This window comes from Dromiciops gliroides, chromosome 4 (genome assembly GCF_019393635.1).
Source record: "Dromiciops gliroides isolate mDroGli1 chromosome 4, mDroGli1.pri, whole genome shotgun sequence".
Lineage (NCBI taxonomy): Eukaryota > Metazoa > Chordata > Mammalia > Microbiotheria > Microbiotheriidae > Dromiciops > Dromiciops gliroides.
The window spans coordinates 137,252,257-137,278,344 of NC_057864.1; the positions used below are offsets into that span (position 1 = coordinate 137,252,257).

The 26,088-nt window shown below is 36.4% G+C and overlaps 1 protein-coding gene and 1 pseudogene across 6 annotated transcripts in view; both read left to right on the forward strand.

Moving 5' to 3' along the window:
- The window catches only part of RGS7 (regulator of G protein signaling 7), a 667,489-nt gene that overhangs the window by 67,643 nt on the left and 573,758 nt on the right, over positions 1–26,088 (forward strand). The gene's annotated exons all lie outside the window — the stretch shown is intronic.
- LOC122753407 lies at positions 32–25,470 on the forward strand (annotated as a pseudogene).

Here is a 26,088-nt window from a genome sequence, read left to right on the forward strand (position 1 = left end):
ATAGCACTCCAAGTTGTAAATATATGTATATATGAATAAATCTCCACAAGATATTGTTATTCTAGACTATATCAAGGAATCTGTGGAAACAATTAAACATAATACCTTGCACAAGAAGTTGAAAAAGGAAGACCCCACAGCTCTCCTTGGCACAACTTTGGCTTTACCATTGGTAAGGGTGATATCTCCACTGGGAAGGAGAGATGGGAAGTAGGAATGCAGTTTCCTCTTCTATCTTCTTTTGCTCTTTTTCTTTTCCTCCCCAGATACTGGAGCTCAAGCACCAGCTAAAAATAAACAAATGAGCAGTGCCTCTTCATCTTCCCACACTATGCAAAAGCTGTTTCAGTGGTGATAGCAACTGCCCTCCCCCACCCCCAACCCCTTTTCTCTTTCTCTCAAACACAATCACACTTCTGGCCTACATTGACCCTGAAGTGCTTGGAAGTTGTGGGTTTACCCTACACCAGATAAAATTAAGTGAGGGAGGTTTGCAGGTGCTGTACCTGGAACTAGGATTGAGAGAATGAGGGGAGGAGCAGACGTTTTCTGTCAGAATATGCATGGGTACTAGTCATGTCCAAAACCTGAGGGGTAGGTCCAAGGGACTTGGACAGGCTTTTTACTGGGCTTGTTACTTCTCTGTCTCTGTTTATTTCCCCCTTTCTTTTTATTTCCTACAGTTAACCTACTCAAATCCTTATGCATTTTATTTGCTCTGACTGGGTGACTCATTCTCTCCCTGACCTCTCATTTCCCTACCTTTGTTCAAACCCACATTAAGTCTGAAATAAACCCTTCTTCAACTTTACCTTTCTCTGAAATCTAGCTCAGATGTGACTTCCTCCTCCATGATTTCCATAACCCAACCCTTAGTTCCATTAAGGTGAAAGTGAGTTCCTCAAATTCTTCCTGACTCCTTTCCTGGATATCTGTTTTGTGTTTATCACTTGAATGGTAGTTATTTATGTAAGTGCCTTTTCCTCAAATTAGAATTTAGTTTCTTGAGACAAGGATCTATGCCAGTTGTCCCTCTTTCCTTGCATGAAATGTTTTTCAGTTGTTTCAGTCATGTCTGACTTTCTGTGACCCCATTTGGGGTTTTCTTGGCAAAGATACTGGAGTGGTTTGTCATTTCCTTCTCCAGCTCATTTTACAGATGAGGAACTGAGACAAACAGGGCTAAGTGACTTGCCCATGGTCACACAGTTAATTAGTGTCTGAGATCAAATTTCAACTCAGGAAGATGAGTCTTCCTGACTTTAGGCCCAGCACTCTATCCACTATACAAACTAACTGCTCCCTTGCATGAAATAGGTATTTTAAATAAAATGTTTGTTGAATGAATGAATGAACTCATCAATGAGTTGGGGGTTGAGAATGTATATCATACACATGTGTTTATAGAACCTGTTATGAGGAAAATTGGTGGGGGGTTTGGGGTAGAGGTTCTTAGGTATTCCTCTTTAAAGGATTACACCTTCCTGCACACAAATCCAGTTAGAATAAAATGATATTTTATTTAGGTGCTAGAGAAAGGAAACCAAAAGAGAAGTCCTTGGACTTCTTCTAATGGGGAGAAGGCACACAGAAAACCAGAGGTGTGGTTCTCTGAGATACCTTTCTCCTTGAGCAGGAGACAGGCAAATACCTTTATAGAAGACTGATGGTAGTCTGACAGAGTGATCATCTGACTGTGGAAAGTTCCCTTATTGGGGGAGTACCATCCCCCACTGGTGGTGGCTGGGGGAAGTTGGGTGAGAGGTGGCTCTGATCTCTCAAGCCATCTCTATCCCCCTCATGCCACAAAGGCATCAATAACACCTAATCTTATCTCCCCAAGGGGTGAGGGAGACTAGAATGAAAGGTGGTGGTCCTGGAGTTAAATCAGTCCAGATCCAGTGCAGGTTATTTTTTAGGTGTGTCAGTCCTTTGGTTTAGTTTCTCAAGAAGGTTCTGATGTGCGATGGAATGAATTGATCAGATTGATCCTGAGTCATCCCAAAAGAATTACAAGACTCAGTGACTTAGTTTCCCAAGTTTTATTGCAATACTGTGAGTGATTAAAGGGAGAGCACTGTGGAGGTGTCTCTCAAATAGGGAAAGAAAGGAAAGTTATATTTATAGTATGGATAAACTGATTATCAGTCTCATTATAATAATCTCCATCTTTGGGAGGTACAGGGGAGGGTTTATTCTAATTTAGAGTTCCTGGGGTCCTAAGCCAACCCCCAAGGTGGGTACATTTTTCCATGGAGGTGTGTTTCTGGTGTTTATATGTCCTAAGGTGAGCTGGCAACAAATTTGGCCTTTTCTGCTCATGTTATCTCAACTTGCCAAGGTCAGAGTGCCCCCCGTGCTTTTCATTCCCAGGCCCAGTCTCTGGGCATTAACATTTATCAGTTAGAATTTCTATAGCCTGTCTCTATGTTTTTGTTGTAGTTAGGGTCTCTATGACCTGCCTCTTTATGTTCTTGTTATGAGTAATAATTAATGTGGGTAACAAGAACCTAGGCCCTGAAGGCCTAATGTCTTAATGAAGGCCTAAGTCTTAAGTTATCCATGAATCCCTTTTGGAGCTGGGATCTGAATCTCTCTTAGAGCTCAGATCTAAATCAGAGCCTGGGTGTTAAGTTTGTCTGTTAATGCTTTTTTTTGTCTACTACATCAGTTTCCTTGATTTCCCCCAGAAAACTTCTGAGGTACCTCAGGCTCATAACAGAACCCAAGTGCAATGTCTTGCAAAATGTTTTGTAGATAAGCATTGGGTGTGAAGCAACTTGAAAAATATACTATTTGAAAGGGTTTTGAAGATTCAGGCATATAGAAGAAGGGAGACATGAGAAAATAACATATTAGGAAGGAACGAATAAAAAAAAACCTTAAAGGATGTTGATTGAACATCCTTATAAGAGGTTCTCAGTGTGTCTTACAGGTTTGAGGTACAGAGAGCAATTGTAGAGAAAGTGGATGGAGCCCTACTGATTTATACTGAATGGATAACTGAACACTTGATGGAAAGGCTTACCTGTACACCCACTTGGCACAGCTGGCAGCACAGAATTCTACCACCTTTCACAGGAAGAAAGTTGTGACCTATTTTCAGTATTAGACTTTGTGTTGACATGTGACCTTGATAAATGGGAAGTGAATGGCCCTGGCTTTTGCAAAGGCTCAGCAGAATTATGCAATCATTAGGCAGGCTGGTTTGGCTTTGACTAGAAGGGCTGTGTTGAAAGAACAGAGTTTTGGGGATGCATAGCTGTGATTAATGCTCCAGAAAGGCTTTATTCACCTCTGAATGGCTTGGAGGATGGGTGGGGGGAAGTACTGTGGCTGTGTCCCGCCCCTCTAATAAAACCCATTGTGCTATAGTTTCCTGAGCTTGGAAAGTCCAGCCCTGTCAGTCTTCCATTTCTTACTCAGGGCTTTGTTCAGGACACAATGGAGAGTTTGTCAGTAATTTTCCAAAAGCATTTATTCCTTTGTGGAATTTTACTAATGTCAAGGGCCTTCAAATTTAAAGTTGTAGGTAGATTTGTGATCTGTGATTCTATATGTTAATTTCCAGTTTGTGTATGTATGTGTATATGTGTGTGTGTGTGTATGAGAGAGAGAGAGAGAGAGAGAGAGAGATTGCCACTTGTGGCACTTGATAATGACAAAAAAATTGTAACATACCATCATTTCATCCAGATTTTGGTTAAGTATATTTTATTTATTTATTTATCTGTTTATTTGTTTATTTATTTATTTATTTAAGTGAGGCAATTGGGGTTAAGCGACTTGCCCAGGGTCACACAGCTAGTAATTGTTAAGTGTCTGAGGCCGGATTTGAACTCAGGTACTCCTGACTCCAAGGCCAGTGCTCTGTCCACTGCGCCACCTAGCTGCCCTGGTTCAGTATATTTAGTTAGACAAAGGGAAAGGTCCCATATATTCAGATGTATTTATAATAGCAATTTTTCATGGTAGCACAAAGTTGGAAACAATGAAGATGGTTATTGATTAAGGAGTGGTAGAAAAAAGTGTCATATGAACATATATCAATAGGAAGATTTCAGAGAAATTCAAGAAGACTCATATGAACTGTTTCAGAGAAAAATAAGCAGAACCAAGAAAACAACTGATATATTGAAAAGGAAAATAGCATTGGAAGTCATCCAACAATAATGAACATATCTTGATACTTCATACAATCTGACAAATATTGACTTTTGTGGACTGACAATGAATCATTCTGCTCCTTTCAGCAGATTAGTACAGAATATTGTAAGATATCACTGATATTTTGATTTGTATTGTTTAACTGTATGTTTTTGTTGTAAGAGAGGGTTCTATAGAGGGGAGGGTGGTTGGCAGTCATTTAGAAGAGCTAGCATTGTAAAAAAAAATAAGCATCAATAAAGCACTAAAAACAATTTGATTGGGGAGCTTAAAAAGGATTTGAAACCTCCTAAGTATTCATCTCCTCCACAAACTCTCAGAATAAAGGCAATTAAGGTGCTATTTTCTATTTTTCTAGAAATTAATAAATATAATATGCAAGCTAATCAAATAAAAAAATATTATAGGTTATATTTTCTAGACTCATTTGAATATTTTGATGAAGCTGTGATTTAATTATTGAAGGTACTCCTTCCAGTGATATGGGTCACAACTTTCCACTTTTGCCTTACCTCTATACACTGTGATCCAGTGTAATTATTGTTGCTCATTTCCCATAATCTTACTAACAGGGAAGAAGTATTCCTCCCATTGTTTTTGTTTCACTATAAGAAAGGAAGGAATGAAACATGCATTTAAAAGATTACTAGGTTCCAGATACTGTGCTAAATGTTGGGGATACAAATATAAGCAAAAAGAAAGACATTCCTTTCTCTCAAGAAGCTTAGATTCTAATAGGGGAAGACAACACATAAAATGGAACTGAAAAGGGGGAGTTCATGAATGTCTGTGGATTTGAAGTCTAGAAAATTAAGACAGGGTCAAGAAGGGGAATGAAGGTAGACTGGCCTGCCTCCATAAAATGGTGGATCCAGGACTAACTCATAATTGGGAGAAAGGAGGTAGGAATTGAAGTGGGACATTACAGGGTAAGCAGGTCGTGGGAATGGTAGACAGTCAAGGGTGAAGTGGCTATAGGATGTGAGGGAAGTTCTATTATGGAACGGCACTAGAGGCATAGTTTTAAAGTTTAGAAAGTCAAGAACAGTTCTGGGAGAGAAATAAAAGGTACACTTGAGCTTTCCATCCATTGTGTCTTAGTCTTTATAAATAATTATAAGTAGTTTATTTTGTGGACATTTTCACCATTACTTTTATTCTTTTATATTTAAACATAGTAGCAGGAGGCATAATTTTATCTTGTTATATTTCTGTCTGACACCAACAGCTCTTTGGGGGTCTGAACATTGTACATCCCACACATACTAAGATATTTCCATAGGAATTGAATCCATGCCATAGATAAGCCATGTATACTTATAACTAATTAGATATATTATTTTGGACTAATCACAACTTCCCTGAGATTCAGTTTTGTCAAGTATAAAATGAAGGAATTGGATAAGATTAGCACTTCTCAAAGTATGGTCTATGGTTCCTTGGGGACTCCTGGAACCCTTTTAGGGGGTGGGGTTGTGAGGTCAAATCTATGATTATCATTATAGTAACATTATTTTCCCATTAAAATATATCTCCTTTTCCCAGCTATGTATCTGTGTGAGGACAGATTTTCTTCACATACTTCAACCAGAGCAACATATTGCAACAGATTGTATGTAGAGGCAGATCTGAGAGTCCAGCTGTCTTCTATTAAGCCAGACATTAAATAGATTTGCAACAATATGTAAAATAATGGCACTCTTCTAATTTTTTCATTTTGAAAAATACAGTTATTTTTCATGAAAATGTTGTTTATATTAACATGTAATGAGATTATTTTAAAATATATTAATAAATATTTTTAAAAATTTATAGGTTTCAATTTATAATACTATAGATATTGATAGGTATAATAAACAAAAGTTCCTTGGGATCTTTGTTAATTTTTTTTTTTGCAGGACTATGGGGGTTAAGTGACTTGCCCAGGGTCACACAGCTAGTACATGTCAAGTGTCTGAGGCCGGATTTGAACTCAGGTACTCCTGAATCCAGGGCCGGTGCTTTATCCACTGCACCACCTAGCTGTCCTGATCTTTGTTAATTTTTAAGAATGGAAAAGAGTTCTGAGACCAAAAACAGTTTTGAGTACTGCTGGGCTACATAATTTATAGTCTGTGGCTCAAAACAGTTATGTTATATCTGTGAGGAGGCTACATTTTACTTTATTTCTCTGAGATTTTATATCACAAGGCATGCTATTTTACAGGTCACAGAAAAAAAATGAGATAGGGAAAACCAGAGCCAAGAGCCTAAATGTTAAATGTTTTACTGAATGACCTCATTGTCATTTATCCTTGTCTCCTGAGAAAAGTGTTCTATCCTTCAATGTAATCCATTAGGTTAATGGATAGAGACTACTCTTTTTCTGTGTTTAAAGTCTTAGACACATCATGTCTTTTCTCAGCATTGATCTGTTTAGAAGAAATTTGTGATGTCTATCACTGGTAGTGTCCAGTGCGTGTTCTGCACATCAATTCTTTTTACTTTGAGTTCTAAGTCCAATTTAGCTCAGAACAGTCTAGATTAGCCAATTATGGCACAAGGGTCAAACCCAACTGATTTTTACATTTAGAATATGATAAAATTTTATTTAAAAGCATAAAAAAATCATTCTTAGCTTGAAGCTTGTACAAAAAGAGATCTTGGCTGAATTTGGCCGGCTGGACATAGTTTGTTGACTCTTGATCTAGATCAACCAATATGGAGAAATAAAAGCTTGGGCATCAAAGGTATATTTTTGGAAGGGTTCAATTACTGAAAAGATTCAGGTTTTATTTTCAGCTTTCTCTGATAACAGCAAATAGATGAAAAATTGAAAAAAAAAACTGTCAAGATTTCTATTTAAAAAACCTCCTTTCATCATGGCCCCAAAGAAAGAAAAATAGTAAGAGGAGCTGGACTAGACCAAGTATAGACAGAGAAGAAATATGCTAGAAATAGATCTTTAAGAATATAAATGTAAGAGACTGAGAAAACCAAAGGCTTTGAGGAAAAAAAAATGGATTTTATTTAATTACCTGGAAAAGGTGACTAAGAGAATATCAATATATATCAACTCATGTGCCTCTGTTCCTGTCTTTATAATTTTATGATAATAGTCTACACATATATTAGCAAATATATTGTGTTATTCCTGCTCCAGAGGAATGACATATGAAGATAAGCAAAGATAAGATATATATACACACCAAATTAAATCAAAAGTAATTTCTTTTTTTTGGGGGGGGTGAGGCAATTGGGGTTAAGTGACTTGCCCAGGGTCACACAGCAAGTGTCAAGCGTCTGAGGCCAGATTTGAACTCAGGTACTCTTGAATCCAGAGCCAGTGCTTTACCCACTGTGCCACCTAACTGTCCCCCAAAAGTAATTTCAATGGAATATTAGGGGAACATTAGCTTCTAGGGGAGACAAGAAAGGGCTCTTGTAAGAACTGGTACTTGATCTAAGCCTTCAAGGAAGTCTAGAAATTCCAGGAGACAGAAATGAAAGAGCAAAGTATTCCAGGCAAGAGGGCCAGGCTATGCAAAGTGTCCAGGCAAAGATAGAATTTTGAGTGGGAATTTATAGCAAATAAGCCAGTCTGACTGAAACATAGTGATTGTGGGGGAGTGATGTGAAGTGTTTGAAAAGATGGGTTGGAGCCAAATCGAGATATTTTCCATATCTTTTCTTTGGGACCAAATTCAGTCATCAGAATTTCTCTGCAGGGCTACTAGGTAGCACAGTGGATATAGAGTATCAGGTTTGGAGTCAGGAACTCTCATCTTCCTGAGTTAAAATCTGATCTCAGACACATTATCTATGTGACCTGGGAAAGTCACTTAACCTTATTTACCTCAGTTTTCTCATCTGTAAAATGAGCGAGAGAAGGAATAAACAATCTACTCCAGTATCTTTGCTAAGAAAATCCCAAAAGGAATCATGAAATCAGACATGACTGAGAACTACTAAACAATACATTTCTCATTATTCTGTTTCAATTGTTTTGTTCTTTCTGTCTACATTGTTTTTACATTGAATATATTGTTTTTCATGGTTCTGCTCACTTAACTTTGTATCAGTTCATATATTTTTCCTATGACTATGCCTATGAATAAATAATTTTTTAAACAGTACCATAATTTTCCATGACATTCATGAACTACAATCTATTTAGCAATTGCCTAGTCAAAAGACATCTAATTTTTTTTTTAAGTTCTCGCCTACTATAAAAAGTGCCACTATAAATGTTTTGGTGTGTATGGGACCTTTCTTTTTTAAACATCAGACTTCTTGGCGTATATGTCCAGCTGTCAGATCTCTTTCTTACCATACTTATAAATTTCTTTCTTGAATGGCCAGATCAGTTTACAATTCCAAAGGCAGTGCATCTGTGTTCCTTTCTTTCCACCATCCCTTTAACATTGATTTTTCCCAGTCTGGAAAGACTTACATGAACTGATGTAAAATGAAATGAGCAGAACCAGGAGAACATTGTACATAGTAGCAGCGACATTGTACAATCATCAACAATGAATGGTTTCCCTGTTCTTAGCAATACAATGATCCTAGATGGTTCCAAAAGAATCATGAGGGAAAATGTTACACATATCCAGAGAAAGAATTAATGGAGTCCTAATGCTGATGAAAGCATACTATTCAATTATTTTTCCATTTTTTTTCTTATGGTCTGTTTCTTTTTTTCAAAACGACTAATATGGAAATATATTTTACATGATTGTACATATATAACCTTTATAAAATTGCTTACTGCTTTAGGGAGGGGGGAGGTGAGGGAGAAAATCTGGAATTAATTTTTTTAAAAAGTGAATATTAAAATACTTTACATGTAATTGGAAAACTATTATTTAAAAATTAATTTTTCCCAACATTCATCATCTTTGCCAATTTGCTCAGTGTGAGGTGAAATATCAGGGTTGTTTTGATTTTTATTTCTCTTACAAATGATTTGGTTCAAACTTTATTGGTGATCATATTCAATTTTTTGAGAACTCTTTACTTTGTGAACACAACAATTTGAAGATGGCTTTTGGTCATATAAATCTGTTAGTTGGCTATGTAACTTGGATATCAGCCTTTTATTAGAGATATTTGATATGGAGATGCTGTCTTATTTTAGTTGCAATGATTTTGTTCATGAAAAATCTTTTCAATTCCATATAATTCACATTATTTAATCTTTTGTGTTTACCTATATCCCTGTTAGGAATGAAATCCCTAACCATAGCTGTGAAAGATCCTTTTCTAATTTTACTAATCAGGTTACATAGCCATTTTGTCATTTATTGTGGCATATTATGTAAGATATTTGTTTAACCCTAATTTTTGTCAACCTGATTTTCAGCTATCCAGGCAATTCTTGTCAAATAAGGAGTTAATTCTTAGGTGATTTATATACATTTTTATTGAACACTAAGTTATTGTTTTAAATTTTTGTTATTCTTTATCTATTTTTGTTTCATGGATCTACTTTTCTATTTTTTAACTAGTGACAACTGATTTTGATTATTACTCTTTACTATATAGTCTAAGGTCTTTGTTCTTAGCTTTTTCATTACTTTTCTTGACATTTGTTTCCTCTCCAAATGAATTTTCTTTTTATTTTGTGTACTTCAGTAATATATCCTTTTGGTAGTTTGATCAGTATAACACCAAATCTACAAATCAATTTCAGTAGTAGTAGTATCATTTTTATCTCATTGGCATTGCCCAGCCATTACCACTGAACATCCTTTCAATAACTTAAGCTGCTCTCTATTTTCTTTAAAGAGCATTTTAATTGAATCTTTAAACATATTAATTGCAGGTTACTATGCAATATTGATCTTTATAGCATAGGACTTTCCTTTTGTCACCAGACATATCTCCAGCTGAGCTTCCTCTCAGCTTTCACCCAGCCACTTCGTTAGTACTGGAGCTACTCGAATTTGTCCTCCACTCTTTCCCAGTAGTGTGTTGGACACCTTCCAACTTGAGGGACTCATCTTCCAGTGTCATATCTTTTATTGGTGTAATTCTGTCCAAGGGGTTTTCTTGACAAAAATACTGCAGTAGTTTGCCATTTCCTTCTCCAGCAGATCACCTTTTACCAGAACTCTCCAACATGATGTTTAGCTCTTGGGTAACCGTGAATGGCACAGCTCATAGTTTCACTGAGCTACACAAGCCCCTCCACCACAACAAGGCAGTGATCCAGGAGGCATTTGACCTTGTTTGATATGAAATAAAATAAGAATGAGGAAACATATATACATAACCACAACAATAATTTAAATGGAAACAACAAGAAAACAATTGAAACTGAATGCTGTGAAATTATAATGACCAAGCTTGGCACCAATGAAGAGATAAGAGAAGGCACATCCCCCTGCTCTTTTTTTTTTCCAGTGGCGGAAAACTATGGGCATGTAACATTGCATAAAATATTAGACATTTTTGATATTTTGCTTAATTTTCTTCATTTTCTTTACTTATAACATAAGGGATGGTTGGTGAGGGGAGGGATACATAGATAATATAAAACAAAAAGCTACAAAAATTATCTTTTAGAAAATTGGCCCCGGAGGAACTCTGCACCTTTGTTCTAGCCCAAATATTATGTATTGTATTTATTATACAGTCAGAGAAAGGAATGGAACAAATTTCCCCCCCACAAAATGATTTATCTTTAGTGTTTACTTACTTTATAATTTAAAATGTCATTATTTACTGTAGGCATGTGCTTCTTTCCAGTGTATAACCCCACAATATCTCAATAGATGGATTGGGGGAATTGCTATGGCCAAAAAAAAAAAAATTAATCTCTCTGATGATGAGCCTTCCTGACATTGGCTAGGCAGTTACAATCAGAGACAAAGTCTCCTGCCAGATGTATCCTTGAAGACTTTCCAGCTTAGGAGGACCTCTCATTGCTTGTATTATATTGTCATTGTCTTTGAGGACCCAAGATCAACTCCATGGCAAGATGAGATGTTGGAGCTTGATTTTAGTGGAGAACCTGGTAGATACTTGATACATTTTAATGAAATAACAAGAAGCATTTATTAGGTATCTATTATGTGTATGGCACTGACAAGATAACATTAAAAGAAGCTCCTATTCCCAAGGAATTAACATTCTGGTGCACTTCCCCTCCCACAATGAGAACTAAACGTATATACACACAAACACACACATACATTTTGAATGACCATAGATTTAGAGTTGAAAGAGACCTCATAGGTATCCAACCCCCTCCTTTTATGGGTGAAGAAACTCCGGCTCAGATAGGTTAAGTGACATGCCATAGGTTAAACAGGTATCAGAGGTAGGATTTGAATCCAGGTCTTCCAATTCTAAATCCAACACTCTTTCTGCTATACTTTAAGATAATTGTTTTGCCCCCATTCTTTAGAATGGCAACATTAACACATTGTTAGCACTGGATCACCATTAAATTAAACTAGGGCATCTCACTTTTACCCATTTAGCAAAATGAGTCATGGAATAGAAAAATGGAAACAAAACTAAAATGTATTAGTCATTCCTTTCTCTGCCTCAAGTATTCAGTTCCTCCTGTTCATCCAGAAATACACACACACACACACACACACATACACACAATTTCTGGATATGCATATATATGTGTGTATATATATATATATATATGAGTATATTTCTGGATGTATATACATGTGTGTGTATGTGTGCATGCATTTGTGTATAACCCTTGCTGAGTAAAGAACATCAAATTATTGCTTCAGAATTTAATGAAAGTTGAGTGATACCAACTGTAGGAGGTACCTGTAGTTGGTTGCATTTGAGCTAAATCATTTATAAATTATTTTGATGAAAAATTGTTGCTGGCTGGCTCTTCATTAGGGAAAATGGACAAATGATGTTTCTAAGAGATGACAAAGCAGTCTATTTGTTTTCACTTGGCAGAAGAGTTAAAAAGAAGGGGAGGGGAGAGTTTTGATGCAGGAACACAACTAAATATAATTGAATCACCTAGATATTCCAGATAACAGCTACCTCACCCTTTTCACAATCATTAGCGTGGCAAAGTACAGTCCTAGCTTAGCCTTTCCTAATATGGTAAGAGTCTTTTAAAGCCAAAAATGACTAACTTTTGAAGCCCATCCCTGATAGGTATAATTTCAACTACAAAACTTCTAACAAGCAAATGTGCCAAACTTTGTTTAATCTAACTCAGTTCAAATATGTCTTAAACTAAGGGTTTGTACAAATCCCAAACAGCATTGAGGATGATCCAGTAGGTAAAATGTGTACTGTAATGGCAAATCTAATCACTCCCTTTTAGTGCCAGGCAAAAAGTCTGGGTTTTTCATTGCATTTTTAATATCTTCAAAGGAATTTATCAGAACACATAAGAAAGGACAACCATGTATGCTTAATTTCTAAAGATAATTACCTGATTTGCCTTTACCTCCTGGGATTCTCACCTGGAAGCCATTAGTAAAGATGTACTAGCTGATGCTAATTGCCATTAAAGTACAGAAGAGAGGCAATAGCTATGGTAGTCAAAGTTTCTTACTCTGGTGAGCTTTAAATAATTCAGTCAACATCCTGACTTTCCCCAGGAAGCAAAAAGGAAGCCAGTGCACTAAGTACTTATTTTGTATTTATGCATGCAAATTATTTGCGTTTGTATAGTTTTAATTTTAATTTCCCTTCCATTAAGCCATGAATGGACCTCATCAATTCATGGACTTGGATTGGTGGGTTCTGTATAATCCATGTAGTAGTATTGTGGTCATTACATTTAGACAATGATAATGATATCAGTGTTTCAAAACAAGCATGTCCAAGATGCTTCCTTCCCTGTTCCCCATGATACTTTATACTTGACCACTCTACCAATTGGTGTTGATTATGGGCCAAGGGCTACTTTTATGTCTTGGGCAAGAAAAAATGGCATCCTGATCAAGACGTGGTTTGCCTGCCATACCTTCAGGAGACTTAAATATTATGATTATTCAGGAGTCAGTCCTTCAATTAGGAAAATTAAGTAGTTTTTTAGACAATATAGATGAATGATAACTGTGTTCAAGTCATCTGAGAATCTGTTATGAAAATTTAGCTTCTATATTATTTGTAGGCTGTGATTTAGAAGGGCCCATTTAAATGGGAAATGATCTAGAGACCTGAGCTTGCTCCTCCATTGGTACCAAGAGGAGAAATTGTAACAAGTGATCCTAATCCAGATGAATGATGTCCAACTAGTTTTCCATCTTTACCCATATTATTAGTTATACTGATTCCCATCTACTTTCCAGTGAATATCATAACCATCTTTGCATACACATATATTTTCTTTCTCTGTAGAGTCTATTCAGGTGCCCATGGTAATATAGATTTCTTCTAATTACAACTTGTTTTCATATACATGCTTAGAGCTATTGGTAGAAAATCTTGGGAAATTTTAATGTGTGTCCCCTTTGCTAATGTGTTCTTCCCCCCCCTTTTTTTTTGGTGAGGAAATTGGGGTTAAGTGACTTGCCCAACATCACACAGCCAGAAAGTGTTACATGTCTGAGGCCAGATTTGAACTCAGGTCCTCCTGACTCCAGGGCCGGTACTCTATCCATTGCGCCATCCATCTGCCCCTTGCTAATGTGTTCTAAAAACAATGTAATTTAATGAAACTTTGGCTCATAATTGATGTCAATTGGGTGTTTCCTTTTTAAAACATGTAAGCTAAAAAGGAAAAACTTTGAAAGAACTAAACAAGTCTAGTATATTCTTTGTTGAGATGACTTGTAAAAAATATATTTGCTAAAGATGAAGGGTTCTCATGTAACCATAAGTATTCAGAGTGTGAATTGAGTGTGCCAGCAGACCATTGCTTCAGCATTACCATGAGTCCTTCCTCTCCTCCTCAAAGAAAATTGGAAATAAACCTAAAATGTATGTCTTTTCTTTCTCTGCCTTGAACATTGAATTCCTCTTATTTAGTAAAAAAAAAAAAAAAGTCCATATATGTATCCTCTTCTGGATACAGAGCATCCATTTAGAACTTCAGACTGTATTATGAGTTGAGCAGTACTAACCATGGGAGGTACATCTGGTTGATTGCATTTAAGCTAAATCAATTCGAAAATATATCTCAGGGAAAGAAACTATGGTAATGCTTGCCACAGGGTATGTGGGTATAAAGGGGACACATCAAGCTCATGGTTTTTGTGTACCTAGCCATGGAATCCTTGGGAAAGCATTCTGAAATGACTGTGTTGAATGTTCATCAAAGGTACTAGATGCTAAAGTTCTAAAAATACATTTCCTTTGCATAGCCTGTACCAATAGTGCCAACTTCATCATATGAATGCCTTCTTGGGGGGACCATTTTAAAGACTTGACTTGTCTTTTGGAGATTTCAGTGATTCAATATTCATTCCATGTGTATTCATCTGTACAAAAATCTTAATAGGCTTCTTATTGACGATAGAAAAAATGCAGATTTCTTACTGTTATTTAATGTCATGCTCTAACTTCCTTTTCCAAAGTATTTCACATTACACTCCTTCAAACATCATGAATGCATATTTATATAGTGTTTTAAAGTTTTCCAAAGGCTTTCTTCATAACAGTCCTATGGGGTCAGTAGCACAATTATTTTTAACTCCATTTTACAGATAAAAGAATTAGGTTTCCTCAGCCAGTAAATGTCAGAATTAGAATTTCAACCAGTCTCCAAAGGATCTATAAGTCCACCATCCTTTTCAATATGTCATACTGCTTCCCTCCATATCTCTGAACTATCAGGCTAGTTGCAAAGGGCAAATTTATTAATAATTGGGCTCCAATTTATTTTCCTTTTTTGAAGAGTTTTAATAAATCAGGTAATTGAAGATATGAGTTACATGTTCAATTTGCCAGGGTCATTAACTTAAAGGAGATACTTCTTGTTTCTTGACTGAATTTTGTAATTAAACAATAAAATAAAAGTTTTACTAGTTCAACAAAAGCAGTTGAAGCTTTTGGGGTTGTAAGATTAGATTTGCAGACAACTTCTGAAAAGCCCAGCTACCAGATCTCACTAAATCAAAAATATATTAAAATTACCCTTTGTTAGTTTTTTTTATCCCTCTTGAATTTAACTGAGTGTGTTAAAATATGACTCAAGATATTCATTTGATTTCTGTATGATAGTAGTTCACATTTGTATAATGCTTTACTTCCAACAGCCTTGTGAGTTACATGATACAAATATTTTTTTATATGAATTTCCAAGCCAAATAAACTGAGGCTGATAGAGGAAAAATGAGTCAGGTACCATCTCACATCTATGTCAGAGTCAGGATATGAATTCCACATTCAGGTCTCTTTCCATTTTATCACGATGCTTCCTTGGGGCTGGTCTGCATTGCTCTATTCCATGAATAAGGACTGCTCTTCATATATTTTGGATGAAGATTCCTCTTTACGTAGGCAGCAAAGTGGAGATAGGCTATAGCCTTAAATTCCCCTTGCTTGGAAAAACAGAGAAGTAGCCATCCTATCTTTTTGTTTGTTTGACAAAGACCAGATAGCACCCCAACACTTATGAAGTTCATATCCTTTTACAAATGCATATCCTCATAAAACCTAGCTTATAGTAGGTCTGAATCAGAAGATTTGGGATTAGTTCTCATGGACAACAGTTGATACAGATATGAAGAATTCTTGGCCATGCTATTTCCATTAATTACTTCATAAACCATTTAATTCAGTTATACAGACCCACAGTGATCTCTCTATATTTTGTAAATTTAAGCAGTTCTATTTACATTAAGATGTCTGATTAATCACCAGAGTATAAAGGTCCTAGGAAAAGAATTCTTGTTAACAAATTATTTAGAACTTACCTTGAGTGGTGGGCCCCATTTTTACTGAATTATTTGCAATTGTTAAGTGTAGTTTAATAAGGATAGACATTACTCCATTTTTTAAAGTGGGAATCATTTCTTGTCCTAAAATCAGAGAATAATCTGTTTTTTAAATGTTCCTTCAAAATCTGAATTCTAGATTTCTTCTCAACAAATTTAAAAGCTGAACTTTTGAAACTCTTGTCTTGAATAAGGAATAATCAGGATTAAAATAGTGTACCACTGCTTTAATAATTCCTTTAAAAAGAATTTAAGAAAAATTTATTTAAAGCTATTTTCATATAATAATTAATTTTTATTTAACTTTTAATCTCATAGACAGGAGCCATTTATAGACAAAGGTGACAATCTCAATATGGATCCAAGACTATTAAAGTCCCTTCCAAAGCTGGTGTCATCACATTTCTCCTAAAGTCAGAATGGACAGAAACAATCTCATGACAGAAGTGATCATTTTAATTTGTATCAAATAGAGTTTTATCATTGCTCGCTGTCTCCCTCTCCCCCATTTAAGTGTACTTCTAAATAGCCTAGCAAAACCATTAGGTGAACTGGAAACATATCTTTCTGTTATAGCCAAAGGGAAGGCAGGTATTCTCTATGGTTTAGTAGATTAGAAAAATCAGTGCTAATTAGCTGAGTGATAGATAGATGATAGATAGATAGGTAGATAGGTTACATCACCCCTCTGATTCTCATCTTTCCTTTCTTTAAAATAAGTTCCCTTCCTGCTGTTCTATCATCCTAAAGTTGGCTATATTAAAGAAAATGAGTTCTGTTGGTCCCAGGATGGACTAGGTGAGACAATGATGGTATTTCATGAATCAATCACCACTACCAGAAAAAGAGCCTAGACATCATGCTGCCATATTTACATACAGAGGGCAATACATGTGTGTTCCCTTTTTATTGGTATTTCATAAGAATCCCAGTCAGCATGTAGCACTACTTTTTAACATTCACAGTTTTCAGTTTTTACAAATAAATTGTTGCATTAGGTAAAATGAAACAAGCATTTCTGACACCTCTCAGACACAGAGGTACCATGGGATAAGCTAAAGACATACAACACTTACTTTATACTCATTGAGATTTAATAAGAAACTTGTGATGGATGCCTATGAAAGGATATATCAGTAAATACTTTAAAAACTTACAACTAGGGGACGGCTAGGTGGCACAGTGGATAAAGCACTGGCCCTGGATTCAGGAGTACCTGAGTTCAAATCCGGCCTCAGACACTTGACATTTACTAGCTGTGTGACCCTGGGCAAGTCACTTAACCCCCATTGCCCCACAAAAAAAAAAAAACCACCCAAAAAACCAAAAAACCAAAAACAAAAAAAACTTATAACTAATGCCAACTAAGCTAGCCATGAACATCTGTATTCCTAAACAGTGAAAATAGGCTGAAATGAATGAAACAATTGGTTAATCTGCCTTTGGAGCATAGAAGACTTTCTAGAAAAGATGAGATTTAAGGAATGTGTTGAAAAGATAAAATAGATTGACCAAAATTTCACATCATTCAAGGTCATTGGGTTTCTTCTAAAACAAAGAAATGTCCTTGTTTGATATACAAGTAATTTAATTTTTTAACAGAGACCCGGACAAAGTAAAGAAGCTTAGGAAAAGGACCTCTATTTAATTCAGCTTCATAATACTCCAAGATTGCTAACCAACCTGAATCCAAGAACCTAAATGGTTGTGATGAACAAATCAGGAGGGAAACAACCCTTGTTTTTCAAGCATCAAATTAGACTCCCTAGAGAATTCATTTCAAAAATTCACATTTTACCATTTCAAATGAGTATATATCTAATTAGAAATGCCTATGTTGCCCTTTAATAGATAATAAAAAGCTACCAGAGATTAAATTCATCATCATCATTTTTAAAATTTGTATTGCTCAGTTCTTTTTACTCTAATTTCTTCTTCTTCTTCTTCTTCTTCTTTTTTTAGTGAGGCAATTGGGGTTAAGTCACTTGTCCAGGGTCACACAGCTAGTAAGTGTTAAGTGTCTGAGGCCAGATTTGAACTCAGGTATTCCTGACTCCAGAGCCGGTGCTCTATCCACTGCACCACCTAGCTGCCCCTTTACTCTAATTTATAATGCTTTATTTGTTCCTCAGTATTCAAGACTTAGTTGTAGTTTATTTTTCATAATTAAAAAAAATTCTCATGGTTACCACAACCATTATCAGAGGTGATGTATTTGTGTTTAAGTGATTGACAAAATCACATTTTGGTGGTGGAGAGAGTGTATACTGAAAAAAACATTAAATACTTTTTTGGGAGAGATTTTTCCTCAGAGTCTCTCACTCCTCTTCAAGCAAAATATTTGTAGCTGATAAAGATTTCTGGGGGTATTTAAACCAACCTCCATTTGCACTGGCAAATTGGATCCCTAGAAGGCAACTAGCTACACATCCTCTTTAGCGTGCTGGGATATCACTGAGAGGTATTGGAGATGATGGTGGGTAGGGGTGATTCTTCTAATGTTATCAGCTTGTTCTCACACCAGTATATTTTGCCTAATAACAATCTATAACCCATAGTTATGGTTAGTATTTCCTCTATATCATTGATTGGCCTAGAGATTAGATTACTGCCTCACTACCATATAACCAATTAACATCAATGAATTTTTACAAAAGGACATTTACTGTCATCCACAATCTCACTCTCTCTCTCTCTCTCTCTCTCTCTCTCTCACACACACACACACACACACACACACACACACACACACATACACATAGAGTCATATTAATATTCCTGCTCTCACTCTTACCTGTTAGTACAGGTGAGGAAGGTGAGCAGTAGCTTAAGACTCCAAGAGGGAAAATGTCTTCATATGTCTTCTTTGTGAGAGGAACATAAGAGGCAATTAGATGCTTCTGTTAACATCTCAGAATTTTCTAAAAAGTGCTCAGAAAGGTGGAAGACAGTGTCTGCTGAAGAGAAATGAAAAAAACCTGATGAGGTTCCTTGTGAAAAAGAAATGAAAATCTACAGGAAGAACAAAGAAACAGACAAAAAGTTTAAGGATCTCAATGAACCAAAGAGGCCTTCTTTGGCATTTCTCTTACTTTTTTCTGAGTATCATGCATAAATCTCTTGGTGATGTAGCAAAAAAAAAAAAATAGTGAGAAATGTGGACTAATACTGCTGCAAATGACAAGCAACCTTATGAAAAGAAGGCAGTTAAACTGAAGGAAAAAATATGAAAAAGACATCACTGTATACTAGACTAAAGGAAAACGTAACGTGGGTAAAAAGGGAGAAAGTGTCAAAACTGAGAAGAGCAGAAAAAGGAGGAGGAGGATGAAGAAGCTAAAGATGATATGAAGATGTTGAGGATGAAGAAGATGATTGGAGTAGAATTTTTTCTTGTCTATAAGGCATTTAACATCCCCTACACACAAATAGCTTCTTTTAAAGAAAAAAAATGAAATGTAAGGCTAGGATTAAAAAAAAAATGAACAGTGTCATTTCTTGGTATAATTAACAATGTTACTCAATATGTCTTTACCTAGCCCTGTTCTTTTGTGGCATTTTTAATAGCAACTAACCTTGCCTGGTACAGTATGGAGATTGTAAATTAGCATAAAAATTTAAAGCAGGTTCTTTTTGGTACACAGTACAAATTAGTTATATGTTGGGATATAGTTCATCTTCATCTTCAGTTGTCTTTGATTCAGCATATGAAATAATTGTTAACTAAATACCACTTTAATTGCAAAAAAAAATGGCTATTTTGTTGACATTCTGAAAGTGTCTAAGTAAATTCATCTTTTTTTTTTTTAATGAAAAAAGGACATTTACTAAGAAGATATAGAACAGCAATTACAAAACATTTCTTCCTGTAACAGGGGCATGGTCACTGCTCTATTACTTTCGTCCTTGAGGAGAATGGGTTCAAATTTAAAGCAGTAGCTACAAAGCATTTACCAAACCATTTTCACTTCGTAATGTGTCATAGGCAATGAAGGGGTTGCTTCCTTGCTTGAAGATCATGGAGTCTTGGCTACTTCTGGACTGGGTTATTGTTTCTGAGGATTCAGGCTGGTACGTAATCTGATTCAGCTCCTGAAAATCTCTGGTATGGTTTACCAACCTTTTGAGCTCTCATATGACCCTTTTCCAAAGGAAAGAAAACCCAAACAAGAGGTGGCCTAATCCCAGGTACTGGATTTCCTAGAAGGCTATGTGCTCATTGCCTTCCTAGTGGTTCAAAGTGGGAGGAGACCTGAGGCTGGAGGCCCTTCCCAGTTTGTCTCCTCACTGGAATGCAGCCAGGGAAAGAGCCTGAGGTTAAATTGTTGGAACCCTTTGAAGTTATACTCAGTTCTAGTTCAGCAGCCAATCAAAAAGCTCCTTACATAGTAAATAGGATACAATCATAGGTTGTGGAAAAGAGAGCCTTCCATTATACATTCCCAGAAGGAGGCTTATCAGTAATCACAGGCGAGATTGCCTTTGGCAAAGCACACCAGGCATGCTCCTGAGGACTAGGCTTTCATTGGGCAGCCTCCCATTACTTCTACCAGCCAATATGTTAGAAGATTCCATAGAGGGAATTCTCAGGTGTAAATTGTACTAGATAGTTACTGAGATTTATTGCAGTTCTGAGATATGATTCTTTTTGTCTCCCCCTTAATGCTAAAATCTCTGAATTTCTCTCCTGTCTGCTTTCTCTCTCTTTCTAAATATGTGCATATGCGTGCTGACACAAAAAGCTTACCATATATTTGTGATGGTTATCTTTAGAAAAAGGTTTGAAAAATAATGCAGTGAATGTGTTCTGTCTCCCTTAACAGCTGTTCACATATAGAAGTCTAAATACAAACCAATGTAAGGCCTTTCTTGAGGTCTCATAGAAATGATTGTGTACCTCATCCTCTTATTGAATATTATTTTTACTTGCTGGCACCTTTCCGACATTTCTGTGACCACCTGGAAGAGTCCACCCACATTTCAACAAAATATAGCACTCTGATATATGGCTGATGACACCCACACAATCCTCATAGTGTACCCAGCCAAGTCTTCAAATGCACCGCAATAGACTTAGGCTGGTTGGCGGGTTAAAAGAGAGAATGAATACATTTAGGATTTTCCTAAACTCTCTCTCCACCTTCCTTCAACAATTCAAAATTGATCTCAATTAGGTGTTACAGTGGGTAAAACATTGAACCTGGATTCAGTAAGATTTGAGTTCAAATCTGGCCTCAGACACTTCTACTCTGTGTGACCCTGATCTCAGTAATTTTTCTCAGTTTCTTCATCTGTTAAATGGAGATGATTGTAGCATTTGTCTTCTAAGGCTGTTGCAGGATAAAATGAGAAATTATGTATAAAGTGCTTTCCAAATTTTTTTTTCTTTTTTTCCAGGGCAATATATTGCAGGGCAATGAGGGTTAAGTGACTTGCCCAGGGTCACACAGCTAGTAAGTGTCAAGTGTCTGAGGTCAGATTTGAACTCAGGTCCTCCTAAATCTGGGGCCAGTGCTCAATCTGCTGCACTAGTAGCCGCCCCCATACTTTTCAAATCTTAAAGGATAATGCAAATGCTAGCTATCATCATCATCATCTTGGTTATCATTATCATCTATAAAAAATAGTATTTAGCCAGAAGACCAAGAATACTGGAAAAAGTATCAATCAACATAATGGGAACTCTTAGTACTTTAGATTAACAAATAAAGAAACCAGCCTTTCCAAATTCTATCACAAAAGATACAAGGAAAATGAGAAGGGTACATTTGTTTGATGATAAAAAAATGCTAACAAATTCTGAGGTTCATAGTACTGATTAACTTAACTCATTTTTGTGTAGCTGGATCCTTTGTCATTGAATATTTTCATCTCATTTTCTTATGGTTTCACTTGATCTGGGTACAAACATTTTCTACTTCTGATTCCTGCAGAATTTGTTCAAGGATTTTCTCAGAATCCCAGAGATATTAACAAAAAACATACGACCAATAAGCATTTTTAAGGACCTACTGTGTGCCGGGCTTCATACGAAACACTGGACATTTAAAGAAAATTTTAAGAAAAATTTTAAGCAATCTGCTCTGAAGGAGTTCACTGCTAATAGGGGAGACAACTTGCAAATAGATATGTATATATGAGATATGAATAAATAAAACTGGAAAAATTGGAGATAATCAACAGAGAGAAAGAACTAGCATTAAGGAGCTGGGGGATGGGGGAAGGAAAAAGCCTTTTTGTAAAAGATAGAATTTGATTTGATTTTCACATAAATCAACTCAATTTTTTTGCCATTTATCTTGAATGTCTACACCTCATTTTATGTAGTCTTGAGACTGACCTCCATAGAATAGAGTAAAAGAGGCAAGCAAGCTCAGGAAACCTTTTAAATGTGTTTTTGTTTAAGGAAAACCTGGTAAGTTTCAACACACATCTCAATGGAGAAGAATATTTTGTATGCTAAGGTACTTAGAGATTTAGACCCAGAGATACATTCCTAGAGGATATATGCACTGAAGCAGAAATTGACAACATATTGAAATTGACAGTATAGCTTTCATAGCTAGAATTCTAGATGTTAGAAATGATGCAGGAAAAATACTTAAGTACTTAAGGAATCTATGATTTCAGTTGCCTATATAATCCCTGTACTGCTGCAAATCATTACCCCTCTTCACTTTATTAATCCCCCTAAGTGGTGTTGCTTTTCCTACCTGATATAATCCCCCAATGGTTAGCCTTCTGGTAATAGCCCTGTCTATATTTACTCAAATTAGTCCTCAAATGACAGACACACAGTCCATTTCTATGCTCATACTCAAAGCCGTTATATCTTGGAAGATCTTTCTAGCATATGTAATCAGTCAGTCAGTCAATCATCATTTATTAAGCACTTACTTTATTCTAAACACTGGGGATACAAAGAAAAGAAAAAGACAGCCACTGTTCTCAAAGAGCTCATAGTCTAATGGGGGAGACTGTGCAAACAACAGTGCAGAAATAAGTTATATGCAGGCTAAATTGGATGTAATCAACAGGGTGAAGGGACTATAGTTAAGGGGAAATGGGAAAGGCTTCTGGTAGAAGAGGGCAACTGGGTGGTAGAATGGGTAGAGTGCTGGGCCTTGAGTCAGGAAGACTCATTTTCCTGAGTTCCAGTCTGGCCTCTGATACTTACTAGCTGTGTGACCCTGGGTGAGTCATTTAACTCTATTTGCCTCAGTTTCCTCTTCTATAAAATGAGCTAGTGAAGGAAATAGCAAACTACTTCAGTATCTTTGCCAAGAAAACCCTAAACGGGGTCAGGAAAAGTTGGACATGACTGAAAAACGATTGAACAACAACAGTGTAGAAGGCAGGATTGGGCTAGGGATGGGCATAGGTTTCAAGAACCCCCAGTCATCCCCATGCCATGATTGGAACTTGTAAGGGTCTTGTTTGTCATAATAAAAATGTTTTCATAACTTTTGGCAAGGGTAGTAATGAGATATACTGGAAAATGCTAGGAAACTAACTTGTTTTGGAGAGCCAGGCAGCCAGACAGACACACAGAGAGCACACAGAGAGAGAGACAGAGAGACAGAGAGACAGATGAAGAGAGATAGAGAGAGAACAAGAACTAGTGAGCACATTGCAGAGGATGAAAAGTTAGATGCTTCTGGAAGGAATAGGGAAAGAGTCATGATTCTGAGTTTCTTTGTTTTGTTTTGTTTTGTTGTTGTTGGTTTTTTTGGCAGGGCAATGAGGGTTAAGTAACTTGCCCAGGGTCACACAGCTAGTAAGTGTCAAGTGTCTGAGGCTGGATTTGAACTCAGGTCCTCCTGAATCCAGGTCTGGTGCTTTATCTACTGCACCACCTAGCTGCCCCCGAGTTTCTTAGTTTATATATGGGAAATGTAGTTGTCCTGAATAGACAATTCATGAGATTCTATGAATATAGCAAAAGCAACATAGACAAGCAAATGTTTAAAATGCAATAACCATCCTGGAGTTATTGTTAGTAAGACATTATTTGGGAAACTTCCCAGAGACACATTAGACTGGTTGAACTTCAGTCTTGATTCTTATGAATTATTTTTTCAATTTGGTGATTTTGTCAATGATTTTGAAAAATCAATGAAAGAAAGAAAAATAAGGACCAGAAAATAGCAAATAGCCCACAATCATGATTAAATAATCACGTTTTTAAGCATGGGTGTTGTTCTTTTCATATAGAAGATAGGCATGCTATGAAGTAGTCCTACTTCGTGCCCCCTCTCTCTGGTCATTTTTTGTAGCTTTTTTTTTCAGGGCAATTGGGGTTAAGTGACTTGCCCAGGGTCACATAGCTAGTAAGTGTCAAGTGTATGAGGTCGGATTTGAACTCAGGTCCTTCTGAATCTAGGGCTGGTGCTTTATCCACTGTGCCACCTAGCTGCCCCCCTCTTTGGTCATTTTTATGTGGCCAGGAAAAGAGTACAGAAAGACTACATTTGCCAGAATGATAAAAGCAAAAGGGGTGAGTCAAGAAAGGGGCTGTTGGGAGGAGAGTAAAGAAAGATATGAGTGAGGATGGTAACCGTATGTGGATCAGGAACTGGATTTGAACTGTAGAGAAGATTGGGATGGAGAAGAAGCTTCTCAATCAACAAGTGACTGAGGATGACTTCTATATGTGAATGTCTGCTAATTTGGCATCACCAAACCACTAACTTCACCAAGTTTCTAATTCCCTACTCTGGCAACAAAGAGACTTCGTTTTGGCTTCCTCTGTTAGAGTTCTAAGTATTTTGATCAAATAAAGACCCAAACAGATTTAAAGTAATCCAAAGGAAAATCAAGGGCCAATTCTTGTCTTTCTCTGGCTTTCCAAGATTTATATCTACTCTTTTTATGTATGGCATTAATTATGATTCAGGAAATAGCTTCTTTGCTGATATTTTTGAGCAAAGGTTAGTTTTAAAAAATGCTGATTAATGCCATTTCCAGCCTGTATCAATCAGAATTCTGAACTCATATGCCTTTGGAACTCATGAATAAAGTAAGCTTAGACAGATTCTTGTAAATAACAGAAAATGCCTAGAAATTGTTCTATTATAAAATTGGCCTCAGTTTACTCATCTCCAAAATTGGGGAATTGGACTAGATGATGTATATCATCCTTTCAGGTTAGAGATCTATGATCCTAAGATCTTATGACTTGCCTAATTACTAGCCTAATAAATTAATTGCCAGGTAAATAAGATGTAAAATTTGGGGAAATGAGAACTTAGAAGAAGTTTGGCACTTTAAGCAAAAGTATTATTAATATTCCATAAAAATGACAGCAACTAACATATGATGAACAATTGAAAAAAATATGTCCCAGAAATTCAAGAAGAAGAAGAAGAAGGAGGAGGAGGAAGAGGAGGGGGAAGAAGAACAGGAGGAGGAGGAGGAGGAGCAGCAGCAGCAGCAGCAGCAGCAGCAGCAGAAAAAGCCTTTAGGGAACTGAAAAAAAATCAGAATACAATAATGTTACATAAAGTAGACGAGAAGTTAATGGAAGGCCTTAGCAAACATTTTGAGACAAGATGACACATAGGAGCTAGAGTAGCCTTTTCATGAAATGAGGAAGCCCAAGAAATTAATGAGTACCTGAGAAATGGATTTTTTTTTATTAGTAAAAGGGTGAAAAAGAAAAGGAGAAAGTTGTCCAATTAGTAAGCCAAAATGAAACCAGGAAAATTAGCTCCAGAAAGTTAGGGGAGTACTTGAAAACTTGAATGGATAGACTTCCCCATATGAAATGCTTCCCAGGGATTTTGCTAATGGATTTAATGACCCAATTTCAATTATTTTGAACGTCATGGGTTCCTGGCACGATGCCAAGAATATGGGGGAAAACTGCTAATTTTTTTCTAAATAGGCAAATTGCAGTCCTAAAATGTGGTATTAATGGTCTGGGAAATTATGGGATAAATATGAAAGAAGGGAAAGATAATGGCAGGATTGAAAAATGTTTCCACTGTTTTCAAATCCAAAAGAGGAGAAAGAATTCTAGAATATAGCATAAGCAAATGTTACCTCCAACTTT